This window comes from Pleurodeles waltl, chromosome 7 (assembly GCF_031143425.1).
Source record: "Pleurodeles waltl isolate 20211129_DDA chromosome 7, aPleWal1.hap1.20221129, whole genome shotgun sequence".
Lineage (NCBI taxonomy): Eukaryota > Metazoa > Chordata > Amphibia > Caudata > Salamandridae > Pleurodeles > Pleurodeles waltl.
The window spans coordinates 804,701,638-804,719,744 of NC_090446.1; the positions used below are offsets into that span (position 1 = coordinate 804,701,638).

The following is an 18,107-nucleotide window of genomic DNA, read 5'->3' on the forward strand; positions in this document are numbered from 1 at the left end:
TGTCTTTGCATTCTTCCGGGGGGGTTGGGGGTTGTTACTGTAATGTTTGGATATGCATTGGTGTGTGTGTTTTAGTGGGTGAGGTCGGGTGGGGGTGGGGGTGTTGCGTGTGTGTGTCCCTGACTTTTACCTCCCCCTCCCCAATGTCGTAGGTGCAGTACTCACCGTTGTCTTCGGCGCCGGCATTGATGATCGTCATATAGGAGCAGGAAGACTATCGCAGGGAGAATTTAAAGTTCCGGTTCCATGGTGTCCCCGTTCCTCGTGGAGTGTGTAGAGGTGAGCGTTTTCCCTTTGAAAAGGCTGTTTCCGCCGTGTTTTTATCCGCGGTGAATCCGCCCCAGAAAAGGTGGCGGATTGGTAGGTTGTGATACTGTGGGCGGTACATTGTCTCCCGCCTGTCTGTTGGTGGTGACCGCCGCGCTGTTTGTCAGTACCGCCGTGGCGGTCGGAGTGTTAAAGTGGCTGCCTTTGTTGGCGGTTTCTGCCACGGTCATAATTCCCATTTTTTTTACCGCCGGCCTGTTGACGGTCTTACCACAGCTTTAACACCGTCCGCCAGGGTTGTAATGACCCCCTATATGTCCTACCGTAACCATACACTGCACCCTGCCCTTGGGGCTACCTAGGGCCTACATTATGGGTGCTGTACATGTAAGAAAAGCGAAGGTTTAGGCCTGGCAAGTGGGTACATTTGCCAAGTCGAATTTACAGTTAAAACTGCTCACACAGACACTGCAATGGCAGGTCTGAAACATGACTACAGAGCTACTTATGTGGATGGCACAACCAGTGATGCAGGCCCACTAGTAGCATTTGATTTACAGGCCCTTGCACCTCTAGTGAACTTTATTAGAGACTTACTAGTAAATAAATTATGTATATCATGGATAAGCCAATTACATACACATTTTGTATAGGAACACTCACACTTTAGCACTGGTTAGCAGTGGTAAAGTGCCCAGAGTAACAAAAACAGCAAAAACAGAGTCCAGTACATATCAACAACCTGAGAAACAGAGGCAAAAGTTAAGGGAGACCACACCAAGGATAAAAAAGTCTAACAGGTCGCTCTGGTGTTCAAAGAACCTGCCAGGTGTTGAACCACCAGTGTTATGCCCTCGTGTTCCAGCCACGTCCTAAGACGTAGAGCCTCTTGACAAAGGGTCCAGGACCACACACCGCCCTGCTTGTTGCAGTACCACATTGCGGTAGTGTTGTCTGTGACCACCTGCACCATCTTCCCTTTTACAATAGGAAGAAATGCTTTCAATGCAGTCAGATCACATAGAACTCCAGTAAGTTGATATGGCGTTCGGTTTCTGCCGGAGACCAGAGGCCTCTGATCTCCACCTCTCCCAGATGGCCACCCCGTAGCAGAAGTGACTCACCTGTCACTGCTGTGAGATATGGTTGGGGAAGGGAGAGGAGTCTGCTCTCTGACCCAATCGCAGTTCACTAACCGCCACTGCAGGTCTTTTGCAGTTCCCTCTGAGATCTGAACCATGTCGGTGAGATTCCTCTGATGCTGTGCCCACTGGAATTTTAGGTCCCACTGCAGAGCCCTCTTATGCCATCTGGCATGTCTGACTAACAGGATGCAGGAGTCTGTCTCTTCCGTCGTTGTGGCTGCCGTGATGACGCTGTGGTCATATGTAAGCGCCACCCTGGTGAGTTGAGGTCAGTTTCTTTTCATGAATTTGCACGCCAGAAGTACAGAGCCATGAAGACCACTGAGACTGGTGGGCCCTGACCCTAGAAATCAGTTTGCAGACTGGGGAGGATGGGTGGGTGAGTAAGGAATCTGCGACTAGAATATGTCTCTACCAGATCATTTGTTACCAAATGTAAGTAACTTGCTCATCAGATAGAGACTTCTAGTTGCAGATTCTTTACCTTAGAATAGATAACCAAGCAATACCATCCCCGGAGTGGGGTCTGTGAACCAATATCATACTAAGAAGCCCTGCAGGACCAAAGTAGCTGTCCCTGAGGACCTGACTGTCCAGGCAGTAGTGTTTAGTGAACATGTGCAAGGGCACCCATGTTGCCACCTGGCAGATGTCCAGGACTGGAACTCTGCATGCCAATGCAGTGGTTGCAGCAGTTGCCCTGGTAGAGTGAGCAACTAAACACTCTGGAGGTTGCTTCTTAGCCAAAACATAGCACATTTTGATGCAGAGAATAACCCATCTAGAGATGGTCCTTTTCTGCATCGCCTGACCTTTCTTTGCCACCACATAATTAACAAAGAGATCGTTCACCTGGAAGTGGAGTATAATGCCAACGCTCTTTTTAGATCCAGACGGTTGAGTCTCTCCTCTTCATGAGAAGGATGGATGGGGGGGTGCATAAAAAGTAGGCAGGGTGATGAAAGGGCATGACCACTTTAGGGAGGAAAGAGGCCCTGGTATTACGCACAACTTTGTCAGGATAGACAGAGATAAAGGATGGCTTTGAAGAAAGAGCTTGTAGCCCACACACTTTACAAGCAGAGGTGATTGCTACAAGAAAGGCTGTCTTTAAAGTGAGAAGCTGAAGAGGACAATTAAGAAGGGGCTCAAAGGGAGCACACATGAGGTAAGCAAGTACTAAGTTCAAATCCCACCAGGGCATCATGAACGGGGTAGGTGGTAACATGTGGGTAAGATCCTTCTCCAAACAATGGGAGATTTAAACAGGGTGGGTTGGTCTGGTGGTCTGAGGAAAGCAGAGATGGAAGACATATAACCTTGAAGGGTTCCCAAAGCAGAGCCCTGCTGGGCAAGAGCGAGTACAAATAAAAGAACCTCAGACAGAGGTGAAGAAAGGGGATCAACACACTTGTTGGTACATCATGCCACAAATTTGTTCCAATGACAGGCATATACCGTTTTGGTGGAGGGATGCCTGGCTGGCAACATAACATTACAGGCTATCGGAGGAAGGTCGAAAGCTGTCAACTACCACCGCTCAATCTCCACGCAAGAAAGCAGAGACTTGAAAGGTTCAGGCGAAGAACCATCTCCTGCTGCTCTGGCAGACGGTCCTCCTGAAGAGATCAAGCTTAGAAGCTTGGGGTACCATACTCTTGGTGCCCAGTCCGGAGCCACAAGGATAACTTGGGCCTGGTCATTCTTGATCTCCTTGAGAACTCTGGGCAGAAGTGCTATTGGCAAAAAGGCATACAGGAGGCCTGCGTTGCACTCAAGACACAAAGTGACACAGAGTGAGGGCCACCTTGGAAACTCCAGCATGCAACACAGCTGACATTGCACATTCTGTGCAGAAGCAAACAGATCTAACCAAGCTACCCCCCATTGCTGAAAGAGACCCTGTGCCACCTCCGGATGGAGATGCCATTTGTGACTTATGGCTGAGTTTGTCTGCTCTGACATTCTGACAGCCCGCCAGATGTTGATCCACCAGGGATATGCCCTGCCATTCCACCAATGTCCAGAGGTGCAAAGCCTCCTAACAAAGGGTTTACGACCCCACTCCACCCTGCTTGTTGCAGTACCACATGGTGAGGGTGTTATCCGTGAACACCTACACCACTTTCCTTTTGAGAGCGGGAAGTAATGCTTTCAATGCAAGCCTGATCGCCCTGAGCTCCAGAAGTTTGATGTGGAGGCCGGACTCTGCCAGAGATCTGATTCCTCTGATCTCGGCCTCCCCCAAGTTGCTACCCCATCCCAGGAGTGACTCATCTGTCACTATTGTCAGATCTGGTTGGGGAAGGGAGCGGGATCTGCAGTGGAACCAATCGAAGTTTGAAAGCCTCCACTGCAGTTCTTGCACAGTTCCCTCTGAGATCTGGACCATGGCGGAGAGATTCCCCTTATGCAATGCCCACTGGAACTTCAGGTCCCTCAGAGCCTGCATATTCCATCTGTCATGTGTGACTGCCAGGATGCAGGAGGCCATGAGGCCCAGCAACCTAGAGTTATTCTCACCAAAACCCAGAACAGAGGCTGAAACATTGGTATCATAACCTGAATATCCTGGACTTGCTGTCAGAGGATAGGCCTGAAACTGCACTTAGTCCAGAACAGCTCAGGTGTGACTTTGGCATGTTTATAAGGAACCCCAGCGAATACAAGAGGTTCATCGTAGTCTGGAGGTGGGAGACAACAGTTTGGGGCGAGCCCGCCTTCAACAGCCTGTCATCGAGGTAGGAGAAGACTGAAACCTCTAGCCTGTACAGATGAGCTGCGACCACTGCCATCACTTTTGTGAGCACCTAAGGGGTGCTGATAAGGCCAAAGGGGAGCATGGTAAACTGAAAGTGTCATGACCTACCACAAACTGCAAGTAACGTCAGGCAGAACAGAGTTGTGAAAGTAGGCTATCATCCAGTCTCCAGGGTCAAGGCAGATAGGACCTGACCCAGAGTGAGCTTTCTGAACTTCTCCTTTTGGAGGGTCTAGGATAGGGGGGAGACCCTTGTCCTTCTTGGACACCAGAAAGTTGCAGGAATAATAACCATGACCTCCTTCTGGCACAGGGACCCTCTCTATGGCTCCCTTGACCAAGAGAGCCGTAACTTCCTCGCGGAGAAGAGCCAAGTGATCCTCTGTCATCTGATTGTATGATGGTAGCTTGGACAGAGGGGTAGTCTCGAAGGGGAGGTATTAGCCCCTTCAGATGATTTACAAAACCCACCTGTCCGTGGTGATGGATTCCCAGTACGACAGGTGATGGCGAAGCCTGCCTCTATCTGGGCCACGATAGAACAACGGACTAGGAGGGTTTAGAGGCTGTAGCAGGGTGGGGGATGGACTGGACCAACTGCTGGCTCCCTGATCCACTTGCATGTTGGATCCCCCATCCACAGCCAAGCAGAGGCTGGGCAGCATACGTGGCATGGTGGCTGGAGAGAAATGGATGCAGTTAGGCGACCCTACCGTAGCCACAAAAGAGGCAAATAGCAGACTGCGAGGGATGAGGAGTGTGGGAAGCTGGCCTGGTGTGTGGTGAGCACCCATGGAGTTATCACCCTATATCAGGTCTACGTATCCCCTATTAGTGAGGTGTAGTCAGTGTCTAGTGTGGATGTGCAGCCAAGGCTTAGCTAGGAGACATGCAAAGCTCATGCAATACTACATACAGTCATACAGCACTTACACACATGAAAAGAACCACACAGTGTTACAAAAATAAAGGTACTTTATTTTAGTAACACAAATACTAAAATACTATCAAGACAATAATCTATTAGCAGGTGAGTAAGCACATTATTATATACACCTTAGTTGTCAGGAATGAGCATAGAAGGTAATAGAAAACAGTGCAATAACAATAGACAATAGCGACCCTAGGGGGAGGCCAAACCATATGCTAAAAAAATAGAATATAAATGAGGGACCCACATCCAGGTAAGTGGAATCTGCAGAGGGGAGCGGAAGGAACTAGGAACCTCAAGAGGTAAGTACCAGAGTGCCTCCAAGTGACCAGGAGAGAAGAAGTAAGTACTTGTTTTTTCCCAAACCCACAGAGAAACTTTAGAGGAGGACTGTGCAAGACCCAAGCAAGACTGCAAAGAACAGAAGATGGATCCAGACAGAAGAGGATCTGCAAATGAAAGGGACCAAGTCCAGTTCCAGTAAGAGTGTCCGGTTGGGGCAGGAGTGACTACCCACTCATCTGGAGATGCAGGACCAGGTCGACGGTGAGGACCAGGAGTCAGCTATGCAGTGCAGGAGCAGAGTTAGCGGTTGAGAAGTGATGCAATCGATGTCCCACGTCAGAAGACTTGCAGTCTGTCAGTGGTGTGGAAAACCCACCAACTGACCTTGGCAAAGGCAAAAGTTGCATAGCTGTCAAAGATCAGGTAGGTCCAAAGGGACTCAAACCAAGGAGGGGAGATCCAGGCGTCCCCAGCAGTCAGGAGAGTAAGAAGTCATGCAGCCCCCGCAGGCAACTCACAGGCAGCAAGCACAGGAGTTGCAGTGAAGCCTACTCAGTACACCTGGTAAAGAGTCTTACATCACTGAAGCAGCAGGCAGAAGACCACACATTGCAGGGAAGAGAGCTGGAGGCTGGGGCCACATCGAGCCTGAAGATCCCTCAGGAGAAGAGCCAACAAGCCTCGGTAGCTACAAGAGTCGCAGTGTACAGGGGTACTGTCCTCCAAGGAGAGGGAAAGACTCACCATCTCCAAAGTTGGATAACTATTAAAGGTCACTCAGGACTACCACCTGTGTTGCAGGATCCATGCAGAGTTGAAGGAGAGAGGACCAATGCGGCCGGTCGTCATTGCAGGCAGTGCCTGCGGATGCAGGGGAGTCACTCTTTACTCCAAGGGAGATTTCTTCTTGCTTCTTGGTGCAGAGTGAAGGATTCAGAGCCAGGGGGAAATGTTGCAGTTGCTCGAAGGAGACAGGGAGAAATAATGTTGCAGAGCAAAGTCATCGCTGGAGCTGCAGATTATAGGTTCCTGTGAAGTCTAGTTGTGGTTCCAGTGGCCAAAAGTCAAAGTAAATGTTGCAGAGGAGTCCTGCTGGAATATTACACATCGATCTGAGGATCCACCTAAGAGGGAGACCCTAAATAGCCCTGGAAGGGGGATTGGTCACCTAGCAAGGTGACTCCCTTATCAGGAGTGGGCTGTGACGTCACCAGCCTGACCTGGCAACTCAGATGCTTCCAGAGGCCTCTGCCACCTTGAATTCAAGATGACAGAACCAAGTGACCTCCTGGAGGAGCTCTGGCCACCACCTGTGGGGTGGTGATGGACAGGGGAGTGGTAATTCCCCATTCCAATGACCAGCTTCATGCCAGAGCAGGGACTGGAGATCCCTGAATCGGTGCAGAATGGTTTATGCAAGGAGAGTACCAAATGAGCCCTTCAAAGCATACCCCCCCAAGCCATGTAACACCTATTTCCAAAGGGAGAGGGTGTTGCCTCCCTCTCCTAAATGAAATCCTTTGTTCTGCCTTCCTGGACTTCAGCTGTTCAAGTAGGATGAGGGCAGAAACCCATCTGTAACAAACTAATTCTAAATATTGTTGTATATGCATATCAGGGTCCACTGTTTCTGGGTTTACTTTACTGTACCAGGTCCCTAATGATTCTTGGATTTCCCATGGATCTGTTGACACGACTTCTGAATATGATAAGTTTGAAATGGTCGGAAAAAAACTGAAAACATGCAAGTAAACAGCATAAGGCAAATTGTCTGTATGTCAAGGGGAGATTGGGGTACTTACTGAGAAAATGTGACACTATAGAAGCGAGATCTTATCAAGCAGCGCAAGGCCATTGTGGGATACAATAGACACGTTTTGCATCAATCTAAGCCAAATCTAAGCCTCCGTGAGAGCCATCTGCTTATTAAAAGACTGATCTCCAGAGTTCCCCTCTGATGTAATTATAAGTACCACACTAGTGTTGAGTGTGCAAGCGTGACATTAAGATTCTACCTTATCCTTACTGTCTGTGCCTTTCTACATTAAATCTATTGTGCACTACTGCGTTTCTCCCTTTCTTCTCTTGTTTTCGTTCATTTACTGTCTTACTGCAGTCCTGTGACTCTTCCTACAGTACTATAATGTAATATTATCATTGTATATCCTCCAAGTCAACATATAAGTATATGTTATTTTGGTAGTGCAAGTCATCATTGCATGTTAACTATGACTGATAATCATATGATCTTACTCCTCGGTTGCTGTTTGCTAATGAACAACTGTATATGATTCTTTTTTAAGGAAGATATGCTTGTCATATTCATATAAAAGATGTGAAATAAAAAATGCAAACTGTTTTTAATAACCACGTTAAATCTTAAATCCGTCATCAACCACAAGCAAGATATGGTTGGCTTTTCCAGTGGGTTGCCAGAAGTAACTTGACCATCTGTCACACACTTCTATCCTGTGAAATTTGTAGTCTTGCTTGGCCCATGTGGCACAGAATACATCTTGCAGAATGCATTAGATTCTCGACATTCCCCGCAGCGTGCAGTCGATAATACATATGGACGGCTGTGATGGTGCTATGCATATCAAGGTGTTTGTACCATTGTGAATGGATATCACAATTGGGTAATTTGATTCCATTGTTGCAGCTGAACTTATCTCTAGGATTCTGTTTCATTCTTTTTACCTCACCCAATGAGAAACACCTGAAGTAGCTTATTTTAGATGTGCTCACTTTAAACGACTGTTGAGTCTTTCAGTTTCGAAGTCCGTCTCGTGGGGAAGATTTAAATAAAATCATGTCAGCTTCAAAAAGAAGGTTTTTGAAAAATCCCCAAATCTCGAAAGCAGCAGAAGCCCACAGCAATATGAGCAGCGGCAGAAGGGAACACGTCAACAATAAAAGCTAGCACAATAATATTAGTCATCGGAAATGAAAAAAACATTTCGGTACAAGGAAGAGTTGAGGTGATTTAAGGGCAAATGTTCTCCCTATTTGAGATGTCAGCATATTTAAGCAGGAAGGAGTATCTGCAGTTTAGAAGTTGTACTGCACAGCACAGTTTTAGAATTATGTTTTACCTTTAGTGAAGCATACATATCAGGTGACATGCTCTAAGCTGCCTTATAAGCAGCTTGTTGATATGACAGTAATTAGGCTGAGTTAAAGGATATTGAGCCCCTGTGTTTAGGTCTACAACGTATGTTACTGACAGGCAAATTCTCAATTCAGGGGACCACTGCCAACTCTTGAAACTTTTAAAAGAAGAAAACGTTTTGATACGAGCCCGATTTCGTTTAAGGAAGTTTTCTTTATTAGAAAACAATTACAGGCAGGGTGGTTGGCTGACCATTCTGTCACCATCCCTGTAATTGTGGCCAATTGTAGTGACTTGCAAATTGTAACCTACCTAGTGAATATTTATTAGGCACGGTGAATACAACTGCCTTCAGAACTGATCTACAGCTATGTATCTGTGAAGGACATAGGTCCTTTCACAAAATCTGAATGGATTCGCAGAAAGTCAGTGTACATTTTCTGAACACTTTCTGTGAATTGATTCTTGGTAGATCTGGTCCTAGATTTTTTTGTCAACATAAATATTATACAGGGAATCCAGAGTCTAACAAACCTGTTCCTCCCATTGTAGAAAACAGAGACTAAAGGCGCGTTGACCGATGTTTAGTGGATTAATACATAATATAGTAAGTCACATGCACTTAACATTGAGATTTTACCTTAATTTACCAGGTGTTCAAAATCATACATAACTCCCTCTTGACAATTGGAAATTTTGTTGCAACAGCGCAAATGAAAGCACTGGTCAGAAGATTTTCACCATTGCCAGAAAGAAAGAAAGAAAGAAAGAAAGAAAGAAAGAAAGAAAGAAAGAAAGAAAGAAAAAGAAAAAAGAAAGACTTGTTCTAGAAAGAGGGCTGTACGTTTGAGAGAGGTAGAGAGAGGTGAGGCAGAACAGGTAAGATGAATTAGAGAACGAGGTGCAGAAAGATCTGAGAGGCACAGAGAGTGGGAAGAGGATTTAATGAGATAAAAAAGCTATAGAAGTAGAGAAGGTAGCAAGAAAGAAATAAGTGATAGAGGAGAGGTACAGCAAACAGTGAAAGAAAGAGAAATGGGCAGTGGACAGGTGAGACAGAGAACTAATGGTTAGGTACATTGAGAGTCTTGGCAGAGAGAGAGAGAAATAGTTGGGACAATGTGAGATGAGGTAGAGAGAAAGAAAGATGTTTAGTAGAGAAATAAGTGAGGAGCATAGATAAAAGCAGGGTAGAGAGTGATGAGTGAGAGAGGGAAAAAGAGAAAGAGAGGGATGTAGTGTAGAGACAAAGATAGGTGAGTGAAGTAAAGCGAGTGAAGAGGCCAAGAGATGGAAATAGGAGAGTAAACTATCAAAAAGCAGTGTAGTAGAGAAGTAGTTGATGTAGCGAGAGAGAGGGTAGAAAAGTAGTGATGTAGAGGGAGTCACAAAGAGTGGTGGAGATGGAGGTTGCGAGAGAGAGGAGAGGTAGAGGGATCTATTTGTATTGAGAGACCAGTGAGGTAGAGTTGATATAGAAGGGAAGGAAGTAGGTACATAGAGATGTAGAGATAGGTACAGGCCTGATATACGATGTGAGGTAAACATAGGAGAGCGACATAAAACAGAAAAAGAACACTAATTTATTTGCCATCAGCTTAATTGCCACAAATAGCCTGAGAATAGTATTGGTTATGTCAAACATGCTTCTACGAAGTGGGCCTGCCCAGCTGTCAAATGAAAACAGAATCAGTTACTATAGGGGGATTTCTGACTTTCCTCATCAGTTCAACAGGGGGACCTGGACAATTGCCCACACACAAGGCCAGCTCTAGCGATAGTGGCACCCTGTGCAAGAGGCTTTTTTGGCACCCCCTTACCCCATGACTACCTCCTTGGATGACTACCACCTGGCAAATGTGCCTCTCACCTCTCCATATCCCCCATTTCACATACATTCGTTTTAAAGCACCGGTAAAGGCTGGCTTTACTAGTCCACTCAGCTAACCACATAAAATATAGTTCTGTTATTTGCAGCAGGCTTATTAATCCTCTGTGCTACTTTATGGTGAGTCAACGCTGCCGCTAGAAAAAACTCTGATCTCTCTCCTTAGCAGGAGCATCAATGACAAGAGGTATCTTGAAATTTTAATTGCTTCCTGAAGGCTATACCCACAAAGGAGCTTTTCTGTGGTCGCTTTTAAATCGCAAGTTTCATAAGTCATTGCTAAATACAGTGCCCCCCTGAGGTCCGTGCCCCCAATCCTGGTCAGCATCTGGTTCGGCCACACTGCTCGCACCACCATAAATCCGGCCCTGCCCACACCTTAAAACATCTCTTGAAGGGACCATTAGGCTAGAGGTAAATGGCAGCAGACCAGATTTACCCAAAATCCAGCTCACATCTATAATATTGGGGTACAAAGCATTTTCATGTACGGAAAATGTATGAAAAAGGAGGACTTCAGTCTCCTGCTTTTGCTTTGCCAGTGCGGCTCACTGAAAAGCATTTCATATATGTGTGTCGACCAGTTGTAAAACAAACAGGGTCACTCATTTTTAAAACAGTGGGCATAATAAAGAGGCAGAGATGAGCACCATAACCACTCCCCAGGGCCTCACATTATCTGCCTCGTACACATGTTTCATAGGCTCATCTCACACCTAAATCCCACTAAAAGTAGAGCTTCTAGGTGCAAAGGACTGGGGGTAGTGTCAGATATGGTTCTCTTTAATGCAGCAATTAGAAATATGCCAAGCAGGTCAAGTTTACCCAGCCCAGTTTTTTTCACCAACATCACTTTGGTAGCTAAGATATGTTCTTGTCAATAACATTGCCAATATAATCGACTACGATTGAGTGAAATTTCATAGTTTTTTCCCCACATCTCACGTTATTCTTGTGAGAACAATAGGTATTTAGCATGACACATAAGAGGGTGTTGCATGAAAATATGGACTTTCATCATGGTTTTTATTTTGAGGTCCCCATTTTCACCACCTGCTGCCAAGAACATATGATCTTCCATACATGTTCCTTGAAATTCTCCACTTTCCTTAAATTAAGTAGTGCAGTGCTTGTGCGGCATATATGACCGGCAAGTGGTTTCACAATTTGTGCAACACATTTCTGCTTGAACCATATGTCCAGTAAGAAAAAGCTATGCGGTCAGTAAAACATAAGGAAAAGAGAAAATTACACGAGCTTTAAGTAGCCCAGTGTGGATGATTACATTTGTGTAACAAAAATTACATTTAGGAAGAAAGGTAAGAACCAAGATGTAAGGTAGTGCTGACTACAAAAACACTTCTGGCTGATAGCAACTTCATTACATATGGGCAGATGGCGTACAAGGAAAATGATGAGCTACTTTCAATTATTAAGATGGATAAAACACTGCTATGAAAAGCTTTACGTGGACTACAACAGGACCAGTACTTTGAAACATATGCCTCTTTAAACATTTATTATAAAGCCTGTCAACTACAATGTGAGCGCAAAGGCTAACTATCTGAGGAATGGTTATAGAACCATGGGCTAGGAAGTCCTACTATGAGCGCCTGGGCTGCAATTAAAAAAAAAAAAACCAAAAAAAATAAACCAACTCCATCTTGCTTGTGTCACGTAAACATATTGCTACAGCACTGATCCACGCTTTAGTTTTAACAATTAATAAATTAAGGTATTTTGCATGTCTCTGCTCCAGATCACACGAGAAGACTAGGTGGTATGGTGAGATATGATATTCTTCTTCTGGCATTTGCATGTCTTTCTGAAGGTTGCTTCTGCAGTGGGAAGAACACTCTCTTTAATAAATATTATTAATGTACCAGGACGGACCTGATACATGTATAATGAATGCCCATCTGTTAGTCCTGCCTGACAACTGAACTGTTGAGTTAAATTACATTGCTAGACCAGCGTATAACTACCTGTATTTAGAGTTTTTTTGTCAGATATTTACTTGAGCTCCAGACCCTCCCATGTGATTCAGTTGAATAAAAAAAAATGTTCTTCAAGAATAATCCTGCTCATGAATTGTATTTAAGGTTTTGACACTGACACTACTTTTCCAATGCATGTTACACAGTAACAAGGCCCATCTCTGCACACAGCATTTAGAGCATATAACGATCTGTCTACTTAGCTTAGATGATAAAACAATGACACAAAAGAGTTTTAATCAGCTGAGAGAAATGTAACCTAGAAAATTAATTTGATTTTTTACAATTGTTTACAGAAGTAAATCGCATATATTTATTGGTTGCATCATCAAATGCATTACTTTTATTTTCGTTGAACTTGCTTCCAGTAGAAATTAGACTTGATCAGGTCGTCTGGAAAAAATACTAACTGTTCACACTTCAACTTGGGTATCTTCAACACCATTCCAAAGACTGTCTGCACTTTTAGATTTGTCGCTATTTATCTTTCAGGACATGAATTACTCGGACCCTATGTCCCTTCCCCTTCGTTTACTAACTCTCTCACATTTTCTCTCTGTTTTTTCATCTAGTTTATTCCTCTCCTTCCGCTGTATATCTTTTCTCTTCTCTAATTTCGTCCACTCTCTCTCCTTAACTTTCCTTTTCCTTCATGACTCCATTTGCCCTACCTACCCTGGTGATATCGCCCACCTGTTCTTCTCCATTATCTCCCTTATTTGGAGTCATCTTCTCATCTACTCATTCTGCCACACAATACATAATCCCTACTATTGTCCTTAATTAGCTCCTTATTTCTTTGGACTCTCTAATAACACACTGGTTTCAAAATGTCTAAAAACTGTAAGTTATTGTTATATTCAGTTTCATCTGTAGGACCTATTTGATTGCTCTTTGTTGCTATCTTCTGTGTGTTCTGTGTGTTGGAAACCATGCAGCATAATCTTTAACAAAAAGCACATTACTACTTCCTCTCTTACTTTGTTGGGCTTACTAGTAGGTAGGGGATTTTAGGCAATATAAAAAAATAGCAAATAGGTTACCATGGTCCTTGAGCTAAAAAACCCAGCACATTTATTGTTTTGGTTAATTAAAATAATTAACAAGCGAACATCTGCCTCCGAGTCGTTAGAAAAATGTTGTAAAGTAATACAGAGAAACAAAATCTTGCAAAGACATGTCATTAAAGCCTTATGATGAAAGAACATTGAGCTAAATACAAAATTGTGAGCATATACATGACTAAAACTAAGTAATTTGTCCTAAAAAGGAAATAAGGATGGATAAGGTCTATAAATTCCATAAAATTAATCTACTGGTCTCAGGGCTGGTTGGCTTAATGCAGTAGCGGGGTTTAAAACCAAAATCTTTCATTTGAAATTATATATGGTGTAAAGATGGTTTATTAAACTGTACTTGTTGGACTTTTTGTTGCTTATGCAGGGTCATCCCAAATCTTTTTGCCTCCTGCCTCCTATTTATTCTGAGCTGTTGCTGTTGGCTTTTGAACTCTGAGCACTTTACCACTGCTAACCAGTGCTAAAGTACATATGCTCTCTGTGTAAATTGTATGGTTGATTGGTTTATCCATGATTGCCATATTGGATTTACTAGTAAGTCCCTAGTGAGGTGCACTAGAGGTGCCAGGGCCTGTACATCAAATGCTACTAGTGTGCCTGCAGCACTGGTTGTGCCACCCACATAAGTAGCTCTGTAATCATGTCTCAGACCTGCCACTGCAGTGTCTGTGTGCAGTTTTAACTGTAAATTTGACTTGGCAAGTGCACCCACTTGCCAGGCCTAAACCTTCCCTTTTCTTACATGTCAGACACCCCTAAGGTAGGCCCTAGGTAGCCCCAAGGGCAGGGTGCAGTGTATGGTTAAGGTAGGACATATAGTGATGAGTTTTATCTGTCCTAATAGTGAAATAGTGCTAAATTAGTTTTTCTCTGTTGCAAGGCCTGTCCCTCTAATAGGTTAATATAGGGGCTACCTTTAAATCTGATTAAAGTGTAGATTCCCTTTGGGAGCAGATGGACATTTGGAGTTTGGGGTCTCTGAGCTCACAATTTAAAAATACATCTTTTTGTAAAGTTGATTTTAAGATTGTGTGTTTGAAAATGACACTTTTAGAAAGTGAGAATTTTCTTGCTTATACCATTTCTGTGACTCTGCCTGTTTGTGGATTCCCTGTCTGGGTCAGTTTGACAGTTTGGCTGGTTGCACCTCACACTAGGCAGTGACACACAGGGAGCTGGGGTGTAGTCTGCATTTCCTGATGAGCCATCTGGGCTAGGAGGGAGGGGAGGAGTGGTCACTTACACCTGAAAGGGCTGTGCCTGTCCTCACACAATGCAGTCTCCGACCCCCTGGTGAGTGTCTGGGGCCTGGCCTGGGCAAGGCAGGATTTCACATTCAAAAGAGACATTACTTTGAAGTAAAGGAAGAAGAGCTGCCCTGCCTGTAACTGTGCTTTGTGGAGCTATCCTGCAGTTGCTGCTTCTGCCAGAGTAAGAGAGCAAAGACTGGACTTTGTGTGCCTTCTATCTTGAGAAGAACTCTCCAAGGGCTTGATTTAGAGCTTGCCTCCTGTTGTTTGAAGTCTCAGGGACAGCAAAGACTTCTCTATGCCAGCACCCGGAGTCTCTGGAGAGACTCCTACTCTGCCCTGTGGTGCCCATCCAGTTCCTGGGACCCTGGAAGGAGAAGCTGGCAGTCTAAAGACAAGGAAATCCACGCACAGTTTGACACGACTCCGACCTGCGGCTGTAAAAACGAAGTGCCGCCGGCTCCACAGCTGAGAATTGACGCTCGCAGGAAATGCGACCGAAGAATCAACGCACGGAGCAGGAGAAACGACGCTCAGCATCGTTGACGGAGACTGGGAGATCACAACCCACGCTTTGGGGTTTTCGGATCATCGTGCGGCTGGATTTCCGACTGAAGTACTGCTGGGCGTGGAAAAACAACACAAGGCCTGCCCGGACCTGAGAGTGCTAACGGGATCGAGGCATCGTTCTCCTGCGGAGAGAATAAATGAAGAGCCTGACCCGGCGAAAGGAGAAACGACGCAAGGTTCCGCTCGTGAGTGGAATCAACGTATTGCAAGTCCTTTTTGACGCGCACTCGTCCGTGCTGGGTTATTTTTGACACACCCAAGGTACTTTTTCATGCTGACAGCGTTAGTGTGTGTTTGAAACTACTTAAAGACTCTTTTTGATTTTTATTTGATAACTCGACTTGTGTATTGTGGATGTTTGTCGATTTGGTCTTGTTTTGTTTAGATAAATATTTCCTATTTTACCAAACTGGTGTTGTGTAATTTTGTAGTGTTTTCATTAAATTACTGTGTGTGTTGGTACAAATACTTTACACCTAGCCCTCTGAAGTTAAGCCTACTGCTCTGCCAAGCTACCAAGGGGTAGCTGAGGGTGATTCTCTTTTACCCTGACTAGAGTGAGGGTCCTTGCTTGAACAGGGCGTAGCTTGACTGTCAACCAAAGACCCCATTTCTAACAGTACTTAAATACGTTCCTCATACACAATTTCACTCAAGGTGCAGCCCTGCTTGTCGGAATCCATAGTGACGTGAAGGTTCTGCTCAGAAGGCTCAGGCAGCATCAGATTACCTCATTCCTATTGAAGTCCTTCCCTGCAGCCTCTGGAATGAGTTTTGACTGTTACCTTTGTAGTGAATCCTAGTTTGTTTTAATGGGATAACAGGAGTTAGCTTAGCCTTCGGCTTGCAGACTCGTTCCCCCGTCAACTAGTGACTTTTAACCTACTTAGCTTGCTCTGTCTTAGCCATTTAATTATTTAATTCCTTTAAGATGGTTGCCTTATTTATAGTTAGGCCACTTGTTATGCTGTGCATTATCAGTGCCACCGCGTTAAGGCATCAAGATCAAGTGACAAAGACAAACAAACAGTAGGTGTTCACACTTAGGGACTTTCCCTCTCTATGCTTTCAAGGGAATTGTTTATATTAATTGCCGCCCCAAGCATGCCTGTTATCTATTGTTTGGGAACACACCTACGTCAGGGGTCCAAGTAGATTTGAATAAATACATCACATTTTAGACAGATAATCAGAGGGATTCCGACCAGAGGGCATCGCCACCATCGCTGATATCAATGCTGCACGTTGTCTTGACGCTGACTTAGTCTTCGTGTCCCTACTGAGTCTGAGGTAGAGACCTCATTCCAAGGTAACGAGGGTTGGGGGCTCCTCTCATGGACATGGCCTTGGCAGATTAGGTTTAACATGCCCAGCTCTCCTTTAGGTAGGAGGTTAGGCCTATCATGATAGGGTATTAGGACATATTACACACTTTATGTCTTTCCATGTTATTGCAAGATGGTGGGGGTCTTTGTAACAATGACTCGTCTGTACGATTCTGTTCTTTGCATTGTTCATTATCCTAATCATTGCTACCTATGCAACTCATCGCAGATTGCAGTTGTGTTAAATAAAAACCACTGAAACTTTACTGCATCTTCGTTATTGCCTGTGTTTGGTTAAGACATGATGTATTTGTGAGAAAGGGGTAATCTCCGTTTAACCACGACACTCCCTGAGATGTCATACTCTTGAGTCCATGCGTAAAGGCTGCCACAAATCATCTTTTACTATTTGGGTTTTTGGTGAGGTGCTGCTAATGAGTCGGAAGGGTTGGCACGACAGCTGTGACTTGTTGTAGGATAGGCATAGTCACCTAAAAACATAAGTACTGTCATCCTCAAACCAGCAGTCTTGCCTAGAACAAGAGTCCAAACTACAACACCTTTTCCGGACCTCCCAGTGCCACATCGAGAAATTACACTTCTCTGCAAATCAACTGTGCGTCCTGGCCCGTGACACAGGCAGCATTGGCGTCCTTAACTGTTCGAATCCCTAATCTCGAAAAACAAGAATTTAAAAGACAGCCCTCAGCCAACTTGATAGGGCCACACACATAGTATGTGAGACAGTGAGTCACTCTTATAGCTGCATCATCTACACCATTTGCATAACTTCTCACGTTGTGAATTCCAGTTTGCTCTTCTGTCGCCCAGCTCTAAAAGTTGGAATATCAACTGCATAAATGTTGTTCTTGGCTTTGTTTTCAGGTTTTGTGTTACATAGCTGTGGGTCTTAAGAGAGTTAAAGTGGTCAGCAACAGCTCCACTCTTTTCAGCCTTGATATCTCTTCCATTTTATCCATGAACGACACTGACTGTGTGGACTCTGGCTGTTTTCTTAAAGGAGTTGTAGCTCGCTGTACTTCATGCAAGGACTCTCCTTCTGCCTGCTGAGTTTGACAGAGTTCGAACCTTTTATTATCTGAATTTAGCTGGGGATCAAAATGTCGGTTCAATGCTGCCACCATGGCAACTAAGTTGTCGCCAGATCCGATATTAGGCAAATCCTCAAATAAATCATATAACTCATCGCCTCCAATGTGCAGCATCATTGCCTTCATGATGGCACCATCACTCTCTCTTATGGCACGAAAATAGTGTTGCAGTCTGCCTATCCACTTGGGCCACCGTGGCGCAGGTATGGTGGGGTCATCCAACTGGCTGAATGGTGGCAACACGTTGACTGTTGCGCTTGCTCCACGTGCAGCCGTGGGCACGGCTGCTCAGTTTGATGCTGACATGTTAGTTGCTCTGCCCAATAGTATCAGTCCTCTTTCTTCCACCCCAGATCGCCGGTGCTGCCCTTCCCTTTCTTTCTGA

The 18,107-nt window shown here is 44.8% G+C and overlaps 1 protein-coding gene across 1 annotated transcript in view; it reads right to left on the reverse strand.

The window, feature by feature from the left end:
- The window catches only part of DOCK2 (dedicator of cytokinesis 2), a 2,133,690-nt gene that overhangs the window by 1,347,736 nt on the left and 767,847 nt on the right, over positions 1-18,107 (reverse strand). The window lies entirely within an intron of this gene.